Source organism: Lathyrus oleraceus, chromosome 5 (assembly GCF_024323335.1).
Source record: "Lathyrus oleraceus cultivar Zhongwan6 chromosome 5, CAAS_Psat_ZW6_1.0, whole genome shotgun sequence".
NCBI lineage: Eukaryota > Viridiplantae > Streptophyta > Magnoliopsida > Fabales > Fabaceae > Lathyrus > Lathyrus oleraceus.
The window spans coordinates 600,694,655-600,713,198 of NC_066583.1; positions in this window are offsets into that span (position 1 = coordinate 600,694,655).

Consider the following 18,544-nt stretch of genomic DNA (forward strand, 5'->3'; position numbering starts at 1 on the left):
GAGAGAAAGAATATGAAAATAATGATTGATATTATTGAATGATTGTGTTACAATATGCATGTATTCATATACGAAGTTATTTGTACTCTAAGTAACAAACTCTAATTAACTTTGGGCTTGAGCCACACACACAACTTGAATTATATTATTTATTTCAACATACCCTCATATAATTCAAGTTGTCAAACAAATGCTAATCATAGTCGATCTGAATTATTCTTAATTTCTTTCTCAAACTCAAGAGTCTGTCGATCTTCAATCCTTTGGTGAAAATATCGGTCAACTATGCTTCACTTTAGCAATGCCTTACTTCAAGTTCAACTCGATTTACCTTCTCCCTTTAGAAGTGAAATATAGCTTCGATGTGCTTAGTCCTTCCATGCAAAATTGGATTCTTCGCAAGATTTATGGCTGATTTATTATCGATATGCAACACCAGAGGTTTCTTCACTTCAACCTCCATCTCTCCCAACACAGATCTGGTCCAAATTGTTTGACATATAACATAGGATCCTGCTATATGTTCAACCTCACACGATGACAATGGCACCACATATTGCTTTCTCGAGCACTATGAGATTGGGGCACCAAATACTTGAAAGAAATAACCAGTTGTGCTTCTATGATCTTCCTTATCTCCATACCAATCAATATCTGAATAGTAAGTTACCGTAGCTTTTTTACTTTCAGAGTCTGGTCAAAATAGAATTACATAGTTTATCGATCCTTTTAAGCATCTCAGGATTCTTCTTGCAACATTCATGTGTGATACCCTTGGTTCACTCATGTTTCTACTCAGTAATCTGACTGAGAAACCTATATCAGGTCGACTGTTTCACACATATCTCAGAGATACGATAATTTGTTTGAACAAATTTGCATCAACTTTGTCTTCCTCTCCATGCATCTCCAACTTCAATATTGGTTCGACATGCAAAGATGCAGGAGTCAAATTATTAATCCTGAATCTCTTGATTATCTCGTTGATATATTTTCTTTGATGTATCACCATACCTTACTTCTACATTTGAAATTCCATGTCTAGGAAGTATGACAACTTTCTCGGATTCGTCATTTCAAGTTCCATCTTCATCAACTCTTTGAACTTCGACAATTTCTCCAAGCTATTTCCAGTTACTAACAAGTCATCGACTTATAAGCATATGATTGATATATATTATGCCACAACCTGAACATAAAACTATACTCAGATATACATTTGATGAATCCCAATTCGACTATGTATGAGTCAATTTTCGTGTTCCATGCCATAGGTGCCTGCTTGAGACTATAAAGTGCTTTGTGTAACTTGTATACTTTCCTTGCTTCCCCGTGAATCAAAAACCCAAGAAGTTGTGTGACATATACCTCTTCATCTAGATGAACATTCAAAAATGTTTATTTCACATCTAAGTGAAATGTCGACCAACCATGATTGCATGCCAAGGCGACTACTACTCGAATAGTCTTCAATCTTACTATTGGGGCGTATACTTCAGAGTAGTCGACTCCTGTTCCCTGAAGAAAATCTCAATCTCGCCTTATGTCTTGCTATTGACCCATCAACATTGTGCTTCAACTTAAACACCCACTTCACTTTGATAGCTTTTGTATGTGATGGTAATTTGACTAACTCCCATGTGTTGTTTTTTTCGATTGCTTGTAACTATTCGACCGTAGATGACTTCTGTTGTTTATCGTTTAAGGATTCACTATAATTGATTGGTTCAACACATGCAAGTAAGGAGAAATGAACTAATTCTCCATCTGGTGTGACTTTATCATCACCAGTCACTTTGTAGTCTTGAAGTCTTGTTGGACGAGCTATAGTTCTTTGAGGTATTTGACTAGTACTAGCTACACCATCTCCGACTTCGATTGTGTCGAGCATGTCAGCAACTGCTTCGACTTCGACTATAATATCGATAATATCTTCGACTTTGACATCATTACTTGCTTCTTCGAAATTATAGCCCATCAAAGGCTTGTTGGTTATATGACTAGAATTGCAACCCCGGGCAGAATTTTCATCAATCATAATATCTCGTCTTAACACAATCTTCTTATTAATTGGATTGAAGAACTTGTATGTACTAGTTTTGTGATATCCTACAAGAATCATAGATTCACTATTGTCATCAAGCTTTCTTCTTCTAGCATCGGGAACATGCTTGTAACACATATAGCCAAACACCTTCAGATGACTCACTGATGGTTGTTTTCCATTCTAAACTTCTTCACGAACCTTATTCTTAAGCTTCTTCGTAGGGCACCTTGTCAGAATATAAATAGATGTGGAAACAACTTCACCCCATAAGGAATATGGAAAATTCTTCTACTTCAGCATGCATCTCGTCGTGTCTAATATGGTTATGTTTCTTCTTTCTGCTATTCCATTATGTTAAGGCGTGTAAGGAGCAATTACCTCATAATCGACACCATGTTCTGCATAAAAGTCCTTAAACATCTTGGAAGTGTATTCTCTCTGTCCATCTGTTCACACAACTTTGATCTTCTTCTCACTCTGGTTTTCAAAAAGCAACTTGAATCTCTTAAAGATTTGAATACTTTGTCCTTTCTTTTGATCACATAAATCCATAAATTTTTACTAAACTCATTGACAAACAAAACAAAATACATGTTTCTAACAATGGTATGCTTCTTAAAAGGTCCACATACATTTGAGTGTACAATTTCGAGTATGCAGAAGGATCTCATTGGCATAGTGGAAACAAAAGACTTTATGGATTGCTTTCCATCTAGACAACCTTCACAGAGTTTGTCGGGCATCTCCAGACTTGGTATACCAATTACCATATCTTGAGTAATCAGTTGATAGAGTGATTGAAAGTTCAAATGTTCAAACCTCAAATGTCACAGCCAACTATTCTTGTGGTCGACAACAATTTTTAGACATTGTACTTCAGTTAAACTGATCATGGTCTTGGATGTCCTATTCTTCGACAAAGGAGATTTCAAGACCAAATTATTTTAAGTGTCAAACAGTTCCAAGGCTCTATCTTCCATAATCAATGAGAAATCTTTTTAGATCAGTTGTTAAACACTTAGTAGACTACACTTCATTCCAGGTACATATAGTACATCTTTGATTATAGCTTTTCATCCATTACTCCTTTGAATAACTATGTCGCTGGTATCTTTTGCTTGCAACAAGCTATTATCAGTAAGTTTTACCTTGCTCTTCTTCAACGAGCCAACCACATTTTTCGACCAGTCATGTGATTCGAGCATCCCGAGTCGAGGAACCAGATCTTGTGGTCGACATGGTCATCTGCAACTACAACCATAACCACCATATCTTTAGAGTCATCTGAATTTTTATATTGCAAGGTTTGCTCCTTCCTCCTTGCCTTTTGTCGATCCATTGTCTTTATTGTACTAATAATGCTTGGCAACATGACCCCATTTTCCACAATTATAGCACTACACACCTTTTTTCTCTTTGTTTTTCTGATAGGAGTTTCCTTCTCCTCTTTTCGAGGATTCAAAAGCCTTATCGTCGACCTTATGCTTTTGAGGGTTCGACCAAGACTTCTTGATCTAATTCTTGTCTCCTTTTCCCTTGAACTTTTTAGAACCACCTTGCTTTTTCCAAGCCTGAGTATGTAGTGCTTGTATCGAATCTTGAGCCCATTTCCTTTTGACAATCCTAATCTCATACGCCTCCAACGAACTAACCAAATCTTCCCGTTTTAGGGTTTCAAGATTGTTGGATTCTTGAATAGTTATGATAACATGATCAAAGTAAGTGTTGCCTTCTTAACTATCATCTTATCAGTTGGGGTTTCACCATAACCCTTCATGAGATGGACGAGATTCTGCACCATTAACATATAGCCTGCAATCTTTTCATCTTCTCCCATCTACAACAATTCATACTGCCACCGTAAAGTCTGTAATTTGCCGACTTTGACTTTCTCACCTACTTCATAGTACTTGACAAGAATATCCCATGTCTTATTCTCTAATTCAGCATGAGAGATCTTATCGAAATTCGACGAATCTACTACTGGTCAAATGCAAAACACAACCTTGCAATCTGTCATACGGTGAACTGACTTGGGGTGTTTTGCTTTTTATCGCAATGTCGCGGATAGCAAGAGTCGCCACCGACTTTTCTTTTATCCAATAAGGAAAGGTGGAAAAGAACAGGAAAGACCTCAATAGATTTTGGGTTCGGGAGGTACATTATACAAAGGGAAGGTGTTAGCACCCTTTGTATCCATGGTTATCCATGGGCTCTTAATTACTGGATCACTTATATTTTTTTGTCTGAAAAGTGTCGGTGAATTGCTTAAAAAATGTTTCGAAAAGAGAGTTTAACTTTGTAATGATTCTCGTATGAATGTATACAAAGTATTTATCTCGTTTGATTTTGAAAATGGTTTAGAAAAATATAACTCGGTAATGATTCTAGTATGAATGTATACCAAGTGGTGATTTTCTAGGATTTGTAAAGTGTAAAGTGTGAGGGGTGGAAAATGTTTTAGGTTATGATCCAGTAATTGAGAGTTATACCTTCCTGAGGTCGTTATGGGCATTTCCTATCCTTATGAGGGTAAAACTGTCCTTACTATTGAGAAGTAAGTAATCTTACCCTTTGGATGTTTAAGGGTCACCGTAGGGTCATCGATAGGTCATTGAAGGCAACAGTTGTAAGGATACCTTAGCATTCGAAGGGACGATCATCATTTAACCGTAGGCTACACCGAAGGGTCACCGAGGGACAAAATCGTATTTTCGAAGGCAACATCCGAGGGACTATGATTTATTTTATGATGATTTAATCGAAGGGTCTTTGCTAAGTGTATCCCCACGTTCGCGGGACATGACCGTAATACCGTAATATCGTAAGGCAAAAGAGAGGTCCAAGATCACATATTTAAAGGCCATATTTTAAAGTCAATTAGGTGATTAGTATGAATCTCCACATTAAAATCAATACATTAAAATTAATACATTAAAATTAATACATTAAAATTAACACATTAAAATTAATTAAGCAATTTAAGGTGAGTCTCCACAAGGGTATCCCACAAATAAAGTGGAAGACCTAAACGACGATCTCTTTTCTGGGACATATGAACCTTTGCAAAATTCAACAAACGGGTTAGCATACCAAATCATGGTGCAATCGAGGATTACACCGCAAAAGAAACACAGCAGCAAAATGTCATGCGAAACAGTGTATGAAGATACGGGAACAGATCAGAGAAGCATAGCACAGAACAAACGAAATATAAACGGCTGTCCCGTTCGCCTCTGCCTCGCCTAGCGAAGGCCTAGCGAATACTCGCTACATGCTCGCTTAGCGATGTGCTAGCGAGCGGCTGCGGGTTTTGAATTTCAGAACAGTATGACTTCAACCTGCGGCATGGCTTATGGCATCCAACACATAATTACATGATTCAGCATTCACAATATTCAGGCACACTTAAATTCACATGCAAAACCTCAAATATGTTTATGAATTCAATTATAATATCACATGCAAATTAAGAACATAAAGCGGTATCACATGCAAATTAAGAAAATAAAGCGATAATAGTAATGCAAACCTGTTTGCAATCGAATTGCAACCTTGAATTGGCGAGCCGGATTGAGTTGGGCGGTGGTAGCTTCGGAGCGGAGGAGCGGCCTTCAGGGTTTCTAAAGTAGCCTCCAGGGTTTTTGTGCCAGGGTTTTCGTCTGTCTCCCTCTGTTTTTCGTCCTCTCTTTCATTACTGAAGTGCTGGTATTTATAATGCCCTTTTTCATGACCTAATGGGCTCAGAACGAAGCCCGAAATTTTTTGTTGTCTGTCAGCCTCGCTAGGCGAGCTGGTAGCGAACGTTTGCTTCGCTAGGCGAGCGTGTAGCGAACGTTCGCTAGGCGAGCGTGTAGCGAACGTAACGTTCGCTAGGCGAGCGTGTAGCGAACAGGCCAGTTTGGGCCATTTTCTGGATTGGGCCATTCGTGAGCTGGGCCTTTGTCCCTTTAAGATCAGTGCCATAAAATGAGTCGGAAAGCCCCTGAAAAATGTCTTGAACTATTGATGGGCAAATTTTGGGGTATGACAGCTGCCCCTGTTCAATATTCTTGAACCGAGAGAGTAGAATGGTATGTGCCGTTCGTGGCCTGGAGGTGAAAGATTATTGAACACTAGAATGCCCCAAAAATTTGCACTTGCCAATTAGTCTTGGTGGAGATGGGCTTAAAGATGCCATCCAGGTAGTTTGATGAGGAGATTTCCAGATTGTGTCGTACGTTAGACAATGTCTGAAGACATGGATGTCATACCGGGTCATACGCTAGACCGTATAGTGAATCATCCATCATGCTGTTGACTTCGCTGGGGACTCAGAGTATGCTATATGCTGCTGGGGATAAGGGATCAGAATGGATCATACACTGGACCATATCTGAGTATCAGAGTGAGCTGTTCGTTAGGCGGATGACTTTGATGGGGATGAAAGATCAGAACGGATCGTACGCTAGATCGGTTCTGAGTTGCAGAATGAGCCGTCCGTTAGGCTGAATCTGCTTGAAGAGGGAGTAGTCGTATACCAGACTACCATTTAGAAATGTACCTGTCCGAAGGTAGCATCTGAGTAAGGGGGTAGCCGTATACCAGACTACCATTCAGGAATGTACCTGTCCGAAGGTAGCACCTGAGTAAGGGAGTAGCCGTATACCAGACTACCATTCAGGAATGTACCTGTCCGAAGGTAGCACCTGAGCAAGGGAGTAGCCGTATACCAGACTACCATTCAGGAATGTACCTGTCCGAAGGTAGCACCTGAGCAAGGGAGTAGCCGTATACCAGACTACCATTCAGGAATGTACCTGTCCGAAGGTAGCACCTGAGCAAGGGAGTAGCCGTATACCAGACTACCATTCAGGAATGTACCTGTCCGAAGGTAGCACCTGAGTAAGGGAGTAGCCGTATACCAGACTACCATTCAGGAATGTACCTGTCCGAAGGTAGCACCTGAGCAAGGGAGTAGCCGTATACCAGACTACCATTCAGGAATGTACCTGTCCGAAGGTAGCACCTGAGCAAGGGAGTAGCCGTATACCAGACTACCATTCAGGAATGTACCTGTCCGAAGGTAGCACCTGAGCAAGGGAGTAGCCGTATACCAGACTACCATTCAGGAATGTACCTGTCCGAAGGTAGCACCTGAGCAAGGGAGTAGCCGTATACCAGACTACCATTCAGGAATGTACCTGTCCGAAGGTAGCACCTGAGCAAGGGAGTAGCCGTATACCAGACTACCATTCAGGAATGTACCTGTCCGAAGGTAGCACCTGAGCAAGGGAGTAGCCGTATACCAGACTACCATTCAGGAATGTACCTGTCCGAAGGTAGCACCTGAGCAAGGGAGTAGCCGTATACCAGACTACCATTCAGGAATGTACCTGTCCGAAGGTAGCACCTGAGCAAGGGAGTAGCCGTATACCAGACTACCATTCAGGAATGTACCTGTCCGAAGGTAGCACCTGAGTAAGGGAGTAGCCGTATACCAGACTACCATTCAGGAATGTACCTGTCCGAAGGTAGCACCTGAGCAAGGGAGTAGCCGTATACCAGACTACCATTCAGGAATGTACCTGTCCGAAGGTAGCACCTGAGCAAGGGAGTAGCCGTATACCAGACTACCATTCAGGAATGTACCTGTCCGAAGGTAGCACCTGAGTAAGGGAGTAGCCGTATACCAGACCACCATTCAGGAATGTACCTGTCCGAAGGTAGCACCTGAGTAAGGGAGTAGCCGTATACCAGACTACCATTCAGGAATGTACCTGTCCGAAGGTAGCACCTGAGCAAGGGAGTAGCCGTATACCAGACTACCATTCAGGAATGTACCTGTCCGAAGGTAGCACCTGAGCAAGGGAGTAGCCGTATACCAGACTACCATTCAGGAATGTACCTGTCCGAAGGTAGCACCTGAGTAAGGGAGTAGCCGTATACCAGACCACCATTCAGGAATGTACCTGTCCGAAGGTAGCACCTGAGTAAGGGAGTAGCCGTATACCAGACTACCATTCAGGAATGTACCTGTCCGAAGGTAGCACCTGAGCAAGGGAGTAGCCGTATACCAGACTACCATTCAGGAATGTACCTGTCCGAAGGTAGCACCTGAGCAAGGGAGTAGCCGTATACCAGACTACCATTCAGGAATGTACCTGTCCGAAGGTAGCACCTGAGCAAGGGATGAAGGTCTAACTTGGTCGTACATTAGACTGTATTTGAGCAGCATCTGGTCTAACTTGGTCGTACATTAGACTGTATTCGAGTTGAATCCGAGGACTTGACGGTCTAACTTGGTCGTACATTAGACTGTCACTGAGAAGAATCTGGTCTAACTTGATCGTACATTAGACTGTATCTGGGCAGAATCCGAGGACTTGACGGTCTAACTTGGTCGTACATTAGGCTGTCACTGAGCAGAATCTGGTCTAACTTGATCGTACATTAGACTGTATCTGGGCAGAATCCGAGGACTTGACGGTCTAACTTGGTCGTACATTAGACTGTCACTGAACAGAATCTGGTCTAACTTGGTCGTACATTAGACTGTATCTGCAGAATCTGACTTGAAGGTCTAACTTGGTCGTACATTAGACTGTATTTGCAGAATCTGACTTGAAGGTCTAACTTGGTCGTACATTAGACTGTATTTGCAGAATCTGACTTGAAGGTCTAACTTGGTCGTACATTAGACTGTCTTTGAGTTATTGAAGGTCAGAATGGATCGCACGCTAGATCGTATCTGAGTTGAAGGAGTCATGTGTTGAGATGAATCAGGATGGACCGTATGCTAGGCAGTACCTGAGAAGTGAAGGTCCAACTGGGTCGTACATTAGACCGTGTTGGGATAGTTGAAGATCAGAATGGATCGTCCGTTAGATCGTATCTGAGTGGAAGGAGTCATATGTTGAGCCGAATCAGAACGAACCGTATGCTAGGCTATATCTGATAGTATTTGTATATATTGTATTTGCAATGAATATTTGGGATGGGCTTATAGATGCCATCGTTAGGAGGATGTCAGAATGAATGTTGACATGGAGTATATCTGAAAGGTGTAGTTGAATCCTGAATGTAATTGATACAGATGTCCGTCTGAATGGACCTTTGTGTTGATTGTATCAAGAGGATAGTTAACCTGAAAAATAAAGTTAGCTTCATGCCATATCATGATGCATGAGATGCAAATGTTGTATGCATGCGTGTGCTGTGAAATGATGTGATGAGTGAATTATGCGTCTGGAATAACTGCGAGCATTGTGTGCATGTATATGTTATGAAATGATGTAATGTATATGATGCGGAATGAAAATTGTATGTAGGTATTGTAGCGGTGTATTCGTTACTATATGATCTATTGATTAAATCATAAGCAATGTATACAATGAATATAGAGTCGCCACCGCACTTTTATTTATCCTAAGGACTGGCTAAAAAGCGAACAAAAGCCTAAGAAGTTTTACACGTAGAAAACCAATAAAAGATCAGAGATCGGGGTAAGGGGTAAATTACGCAAAGGGAAGGTGTTAGGCACCCAATGCGTCCTAGGTACTCCTAGGGAGCCCTTTTCACACTTCGTTGTTTGAAAATTATTATTTGTCATGACATAAGTAATGCGCAAACATGATTGGGATGATGAGAAAAGAATATACAAGTTAGTTATTTTTGTGTTTGGATGGATAACCATTGCCTACGTACCTTTATAGGATCAAAACCTCGTAGTTCGGCTAAAAACTTCCAAAACATGAGTGAGTTCATTTTTAAACAATAGCACTTAAGGTTCTACGTTACCCACGGGAGAAAACTCAACCTTGTATAACAACTAGTCCACCATGTGAGAAAAGCTTCCACTTGCCAGAGAGGGGTTAACCCTATAATAGGCAAGGAAGACTTACAATTCATCTACTAAGGACAAATAGGTGAGGTTAATATCAACCAACTAGGGTAAATCAAACCTATAGCTAATGTATGAAGACTTAACAAACATGGACAAAGCCACAAAATCATTTGAATGAGTGAAGTTAATTGATTTGGAATTATTTACAAAGTGGGTCAAAGTATGATTAAAGTCAATTCAAAATGAAGTATTTACAAAAAGTGAAGTTTGGAAAAATCATGGACTTAAGGTCCAAGTTTCTAATTTAGAAAGAAGGTGAGAATGTTTGCACAACACTTATTTCAAGTTTTTAAAAGTAGGTGTGAAAAGGATTAGGACATAATGGATGAATGGAATGGAAGAGTGAATGTAAAACTTCTTAGGAGGGTCCACCTCTTGAAATCATATAGAAGATGATTCAAGTGGGTCCTTAGGAATAGGCTACAAATGAGCAATAATATGAACATGGTAACAGATGAAAGTAAATAAAAGCGGATACTGGATGCCACTCAATGGTCTTATACCTGTCTCCTAAAACAAGTACGGATATCAGAAGCCACTCTATGGACTTACACTAATCTCCATCAAAATAAAACAAAAAACAAAACAGGGAAGTCAACTGCCAATCCATCTGGACTTATGTTAACCTCCACAGTATGATCCTAGGAATACAAATGCCACATCACAGGGACTTACAATGAATCCTCACATACAACAACAATTGCACTAGGCAATGGGTATGAGTGACCAATGAGGTCTTACACTCTACCCCTTCCATGTCATGGGAACAGATGCCAACTCACAGGGACTTATAACTGGTTCCTCAATGGGTAAACAAACAATGTCACAAGGACAAATGACATGAACATGCACTAATGGCAATCAAAGGTAAAATGCACAATGGCAATCAATGATAGTAAATGCACCATGGCAATCAAGTAATCATGTATAAATGAATCAAGTAATCAATCACATAAATTCAAGTAGCACACGCTATAACCATTCATGAGGCTCAAGCAAAAGGGTTTGACTATGAAAGTCCACTGTAAAAGGTAAGTGTCGCTCTTAACCTGGCCATTGAGGGGCTCAGGTGAAGCAGATGAAAGGATATGAGGGTGTGCCTCATTGCTTCTATCTCATGTCCGAGAGAGCATGTAAATATAAGAATGTGGGGGAGTTCAGAAAGATGGAACTCTTTCCCCGATTGGACTCGATAGATCTTGGGTATGGATCTCAATGCTACAACCATGTAATGGGAGCAATGAGAAGACTCACTGAATAGTGGGAGATAGGCTACTTATCTCTACCTTCCACCAATTGCCTCAAATGAGGACTTTTCCTGCTTGGGACAAATATAAACATACACAATCAATGCCTCTTAAGGAGGACTTCAGACAATTTGCCCGGTCAAATAACAGACCGGGTCTCCAGACTACATGAAGAAGAAGGTTTTATACCTCAATGCAAGTTGCTATTTAAGCAAAGCAACGCAAGTTCTTAAGAGAACTGAGCGACTAAAGGGTACCTGGAAACAATCAAGCATAATCAGCATCCCATTCATAAACAGATAACAACATAAGAATCAATTAACAAAGTACAATTATACAAATAATGATGTGCATAGCACCAGGCTCACATGAACCAAACATCCTACAAAACAAATACATTAGTCATATGTGTCAAGTAACACAATCCATAATGTGGAGCAAATTCCTTAATCATTAACTCCTTAACCTGAAAAGGCACCATTAACTTCAAATGTAAGTAACATGACCACTAGGACTAGCCTAGGGTCAAAAAGATGGAAAAATCTTAAAACAGCAACCAATTCATGATCAAAGTCAAGTAATATCAATAACAAAGGGATCCCAATTGGTCCCATATTCAAACTATATACACATTTTAATTTATGCAACATATAAGGCAAATGGTGCAAACACAAAGCACATACAAGCAACCAGCAAGATCACATTCAAATAAATGCCAAAATGGCACCAAAAAATCCACAAAAATTACATTCTAATCAGAAGACATTCAGCAAGCCACATGTTAATTTTCAAGTCATTTGGACTAGTAGATCAATAGGAATTAAATCAACATGACAAAGCATGCAAAACAACATCAGATGAAGCCTACAATTATGCACCAACTTCCATCTAATGGCAAACAGCAATTGTTACCTTCAAAATTCATGGGACCAAAGCCAAAAGCTACCTTAACATGTTAAGAACTATCCTACAAAGTTTCATGTCCATTGGATTAATTATGAGGATATGGCAATATAAATGCTAAAGGTTACACCAATGGAATTCTAACATGCTAGGCAGCAAGAAAAAATACGAATCAATTTGAAAATTGATTGTAAAAAATCCACAAAAATTATCAATGATAGCTAACATGTCAAATAAACTTCCTGCAAAAAATTAGGGCCATTGGCCAATGGGAAGCATAGGAAAATATTTGGGGAATTCAGCATACCCAAACTATGTCACATATATACATGTCCAATTTCAATAATTCACACATAACTAACCATAGGCTAAAAAATTCCCAAACCTATGTCAAAAAATCCAGAAGGATGTCTAGAACAAGTGTCTCAATTTTCACTTAATTTGGATGGAGCATGTGGATTATAGAATTAAAATGGCAAAGTATATGGAAATAATACACATTAATAACATCTCTAGGTCCATTAATATTTTTTCCAAGCACTATTTCCTTTTTGATTTTTATAAAATAATAGGGAAAAAATTATGATTAACAAAAAAAATTATGGTATTTTTTGGATTAAATTTGAGCCATATATGAATTTTTTAAGGTTTAAAATATTTATTTAAGATTTATTTAGAATTAATATAGATTTATTTAATTAAATTATAACTGAATTAATGGCTGATGGCAAAACGGTAAAACTTGAAGCAATGCCTAAAACGCCGCCGTTTTGCTTAGAAGGGATGGACGGTCAGGATTAAGCCTGGGCGCGGAAACACGAATCGGAAGTGGAATTGGACGGAAGCGGATCAACGAGCCATATTTTCCAGAAACGGATGAATGTTCTTCATCTTCTTCGAAGTATTCTTCGCTGGAAACGCAGGTATTGGCCAAATCGCGATGGAAATTCACAAATAGCATACCGGTCGAACCGGTTTTTTCCCAGGAACACGATTATGTAATCAATTTCATCAATAAATCACTACACAACTCGAATCGAAGGAAAAGAAGAAATGCTTCGCAACTTAATTTACAAGAACTCATGCAATTCGGAACGAAACGCAATTCTACAAATGGATATACAGTCTACAAACAGCAATCTAACGAATCCCTATCACAATTTAATCTATCTTGAAGTTCGATTCCCAACCTTTTCTTGAAGCAGTGACGGATTCGATGTGGTTTCCAGCTCAAAAACGCGAAACAGATGTAGCAAATCGCTTCAGGAAATGCGTGGGACGTTCGGTTCAGCTCGGTAATGCTTCGATCTTCAAGAATTGCTGACTGTTATGGAGGAAGAAGATTCTTGCCACAGCTCGATCCGATCACCAATTCGCGTGGTTCTTCGTCAACAGAAGTTCATCAACACCTGCAAAATGGTAATCAACAGAAATTTTCCACCAAGGTTCACAAGATCTTCACCAATTTGAGCAAGAATTGTGATGAAGCTTTTAGAAAAATGAGAGGAGTTTGGGAGAATTTTTCTGTTATTTTCTGTTAGATTGTGCAGAATGAACGTGTTTTCAGAAAATGATGGTGAGAATTGTGATTAGAGACCCCAAATTCTGTTATGGATTAACTATATATATCAAATACTTAATCCAATGATAATTAGAATTAGTGAAAAAATGGGATGTTTAGTGCAAAAATGGTTTTCTGTGCAAATTTTGGATTTTTCTCTTCAATGCTTAGGAGCAAGTTCCTGCAGAATTAACACTTGAAACAAGTCCAAAATATCCATTGGAAGCTAATTGCATTGGCCATATTTTCAAATTTCCAATATTTCCAAAAATGGACCGTTTTGCCCCTCTCCTTAAATTGATTCACTTCAAAAATGGCATTTTGCATTGAGCCTTTTCCAAAAAATCCAATTATGCAACTTTGAAGTACATATTAAATGGAGTTTGTGCATATAAAGAACTTGCAATTTGGACAATCCATGTGGTAGTTATGCCCTTCCGATTACGGGTCTTTTTGAAATTCATCTGATCATATCTTGCAAACCACACATTGGATTTTTGAGTTCTTTGACTTTTTGGAAAGGTGAGATCAAGATCTTCAACTTTCATGTTGGACAAATTTTGATTTGAAGCTTGTATCGTGACTTTATCTTGAAGGGAAAAACTTTCCATTTTGGGCAGCTGAAAATACAGGTTCACTTGCCATTTTGGGAAATTTTCTGTTTGACTTCAATTCCTTCAACCTTGGCCTTTGAAATTCCAAATGAAGTTTATATGGACATGATTGAGACCTTTTTACCCAATTCCAATCATCAAATTACTGATTAAATCCACCGTTGACCACAGTTGACTTTGGATGACTGGGTCATGTTCTGATGAATTCCAAGCCTTTTTTACTTGAGATCTTGATTCCAAATGATATCACAAGTTATATGAACTCTTGATGAATGATCATGGTGTCCAAATTCTTCAAGAATGGCCACCATCTATTGCTCAAGGCCTGATTTGATTGTTTTGACCTGGTCAGCCTCATCTGCAAGCATCATGGTTAGATGACAATATTTTTGTACTTTTTGGTCAGTAAACATATGAAAAGCAATGATATACAAATGCAATACATGCTTGGTGATCAAGAAACACACTCACAAGGTACCCCACCCACTAGGAGGACAGCTAGGGTATGCAATGATCCTTGAGGCCATGATATGATATGATATGGGCCATGAGGGATCTTAGGGCCAAAATTGGGGTCTTACAGATGCCCCTATTTAAGGTCATTCTAGCCGGAGAAGTGAAGTTTAGAAATCTTCATCTCGACGCGGTAGAATGGGCTTAAATAATAGTAATGAGACGAATTTTGGTCCCTAAGAGACCTCATGATGCAGATGTATGCATGCAAAAAGACAAATTCTGTGGGGAATATATGGTTCACACAGAAGAAAAGACGATCCGTCGGAGTAATACACTCACCAGGAACAGAGACTCAACTAGGGGATAGTAGAAAAAGAATGCGTGAGCAGGACACGACTTTGATTAGGGTAATGACAAAACTGACACAGCGTGACTAAGTCACGACTCCGAGTGGGGATAACAGACATCGGACTGGAGAACTTGCTAGGGAAGCAAAGGACTCACACCGGGGAATAAAGAATTCCAGAGGAAAATAAATCCATAGGAAAGACATAAGCTGACTCAAATTATCCATCAAGGATACTTCGGATAAAAATCCGGACTCGGACCAGGAAAAGATTCACATAGAACCTCCCTACCGGGAAAATGCATATACTGGGGAATAAACACCCATATAGCAAAGGGGTAAAAATCACCAAAGGAAACTCCGCAGGGGAATGTCTAACAAAGAGACTCTCCTGGGAAAGCAACAAGGAATGAGGTGTCACCGGCATAAGGGTAACAAACTCAGGAAGAATGAATATCTAAGACCGGTATAAGGGTGAGAGATATCAATCAACCAACATCTGAGAAAGACCAACAAAGGGTATATAAACTCAGGAAAATCTAACTCCACAAGGGACCAAGGTCATAATAGGGAGTAGAAAGGAAGGAACACCAGGGATACCGAGTTATATAATAGGTGACCGACCGAAACGTGAATTGGTATATATGCCAAGACACTCATCATCCGAAAGGAGGGCTTGAAAAAGCAAATCAACTTAGAGGATGGACATTCGAATCCGCGACGGGAGAACGAATCTTACTCAACTGGGGACACAAACCCAAAGAGCGCATGAGATATAATATCCATTACCGGCAGACCGTGGATAAGACACTCGCATGAGACATATTATCTATTACCGTCAGAACGTAGATAATAAACTCGCATGGTAAGAAACACCAGAGATACCGAGGTATATAATAGGTGATCTACCGAAAACGTGAATTGGTATATATGCCAAAACACACATCCGAAACACAAACAGGTTAAAGGATGGATATTCGATTCTACAACGAATACGAATCTTGCTCAGCTGGGGAAAATCAACACAGGATTCCAACTAAAGAGCGCATGAGACATATTATTCATTACCGGCAGACCGTGAATAATATACTCGAAAGGAAAAGACACCAGAGATACCGAAGTATATAATAGGTGACTAACAAAAAAGAGAGACAATCGATACCAAGCATCCGGGTAAACGAGAGACAACTCAAAGGGATAAATTGCAAGCATCCGGCAATTATCCAACAACAAGAATATTCGACTCCGCGAAAGGGAAATAACGAATCTTACTCGACCAGGGAAACACAAAAGGCTTCAACTGAAGAGTGCATGAGATATATTATCCATTACCGTCAGAACGTGGATAGTATACTCGCATGGAAGATTATCCACAACCGGTATAAGGGTTAATGAAGGATAAACCGTCCGAAAAGAGAGGCATCTGGATACCAAACAGGCATATAATGATGACCAATCAAAGAGTAACAACATTACCGACAAAAAAGGGTAAATGAAAGACTCACTGGGGATTAATTGCAAGCATCCGGCAATTATCCGCAAAAGCTGGGAATACATTGATAAACAATCAATGATCCGGGGAACAAATCACTAGCAAACGGTGAAAAGACCCACTGGCGAATTCAAGAGGATAACATTGCAAGCATCCGGCAATGATCCAGGAGACTGCTGGGAATACAAGTGCTTACTCAAGAGCAACTACCCAAAGCAGGAAGGAATATCAACATCGAATATTGAATGAAGATAACCACAAAGAGATTAGGGTTTACATCTACCGAATACGGGGCAGAAGACCAAAAATCTGGCTGAGAAAACAAGGGGTTTAACAATACCGACTACTGGGTAAGAAACCAAGGACTCAGCTGAGGATAAAATTGCTAGCAACCGGCAATTATCCATATGTATCATAAGATACAACTCCGCTGGAGAGGAAAATCACAGCAACATAGGATTTACAACTACCGAATATGGGGTAGAATACCACAAACTCCACTGGGGATATAAATCACCACCGGGAACAGAACTCTGTTTGGGATAACACCACAACAACAGGAAATCCACCAACAACCAGATCGAACCACAAAGGTTACCACTGCTAGGGGAAAAGAGATAGGACTTACGACTACCGGTATAAGGGCAGTAGCCATACTCTGGTGGGAATAACCATCAATTAGGGTTTACATCTACCGAATACGGGGTAGAAAACCAAAAACTCTGCATGGGGATAGAATAAATCACGAATCCTCACGAGAAACCAAAAATGAGGTATATAACAGACCACAGACTCTGTTGGAGAGTAGGGAATTAGGATTTACGACTACCGACTATCAGGTAGAAAACCAACAACTCTGGCTGGGGACTAAAAGGTATATAACCACAAGTTCTGCCAAGAAGCCAGGAAAATAGGACTTACAACTACCGGTATAAGGGTAGAGGCCAACGTCGACTCTTGCGGAGGAATAAAAGGTATATAACCACAAATTCCGCCAAGAGGACAAGGAACAATAGGACTTACAACTACTGGTATAAGGGTAGAGGCCCGAAACTCCGCTGGGGAACAACCCACTGGGAAGCACGATATAGTTGACAAAATGCCAATTCGGGAATATTCCGAAAAGACAGACTGAATCAAGACACGTCCTAATGAGGATATAACTCAAATAGGAACCTCCATCCCAGTATATGTGTTGGGAGGAAACGGAAGAAACCGTCATCCACGAGGGTATATCTCAGTGGGGAACTGCAGAAGGACAGACAGACACTTTCTGCTTACGGGGCTGACTCTATATGGAGAGATTTAACACCAGCTCTACTGTGCCAAGGAGACAAATAAAGTCTGGGCATAGCGATCCACTGGAGAAAGTGACGAGGCGCCATCAACTGCCGAATCTTCCACAAGGAAAGCATCCATGCTGGGGAAAACTGCTGTTGGAGAAAACTGAGTCTTCAACAACACTCTGCTTGGGGAGCAACCCCACCAACAACTCGACTTGCGATTATGCTGGCAACTCACTTAGGGAGAAATACGGGATACGGGGATACCAACCCACTAACCACAAATATTCTGAACACCTGAGCAATCAAGCCGGGAAAGACTACTGCTGGAGAACAGACTGAGTCTTCAATACACCACTCTGCTTCGGGGAGTCAGAATCCACAGAAGCTCTACTTAGGGAACAACCCCAACAACCAAATCTCTGCTTGGGGAACAACCCCAACAACCAAATCTGGAGAAGAAGGATACAAACCAAACCAGGAGCATGAACAAATGTCCTACCTGTTGGAAACCATGCCACCCTTGGGAGAGCACTGAGAAATTCTTTAAGTATCCTTTTATCATAGTGAATGTTCACTTTGTTTAAAACAATAAATTTTGAAAAAATTTGTTTTTAAAACAATGATATTTTTATCAATTAAAACATGCAAAACATTTGTTGAATTGAAACAAATAAGAGTGCAAATAATTGGATAAAAGCTCAAATTTA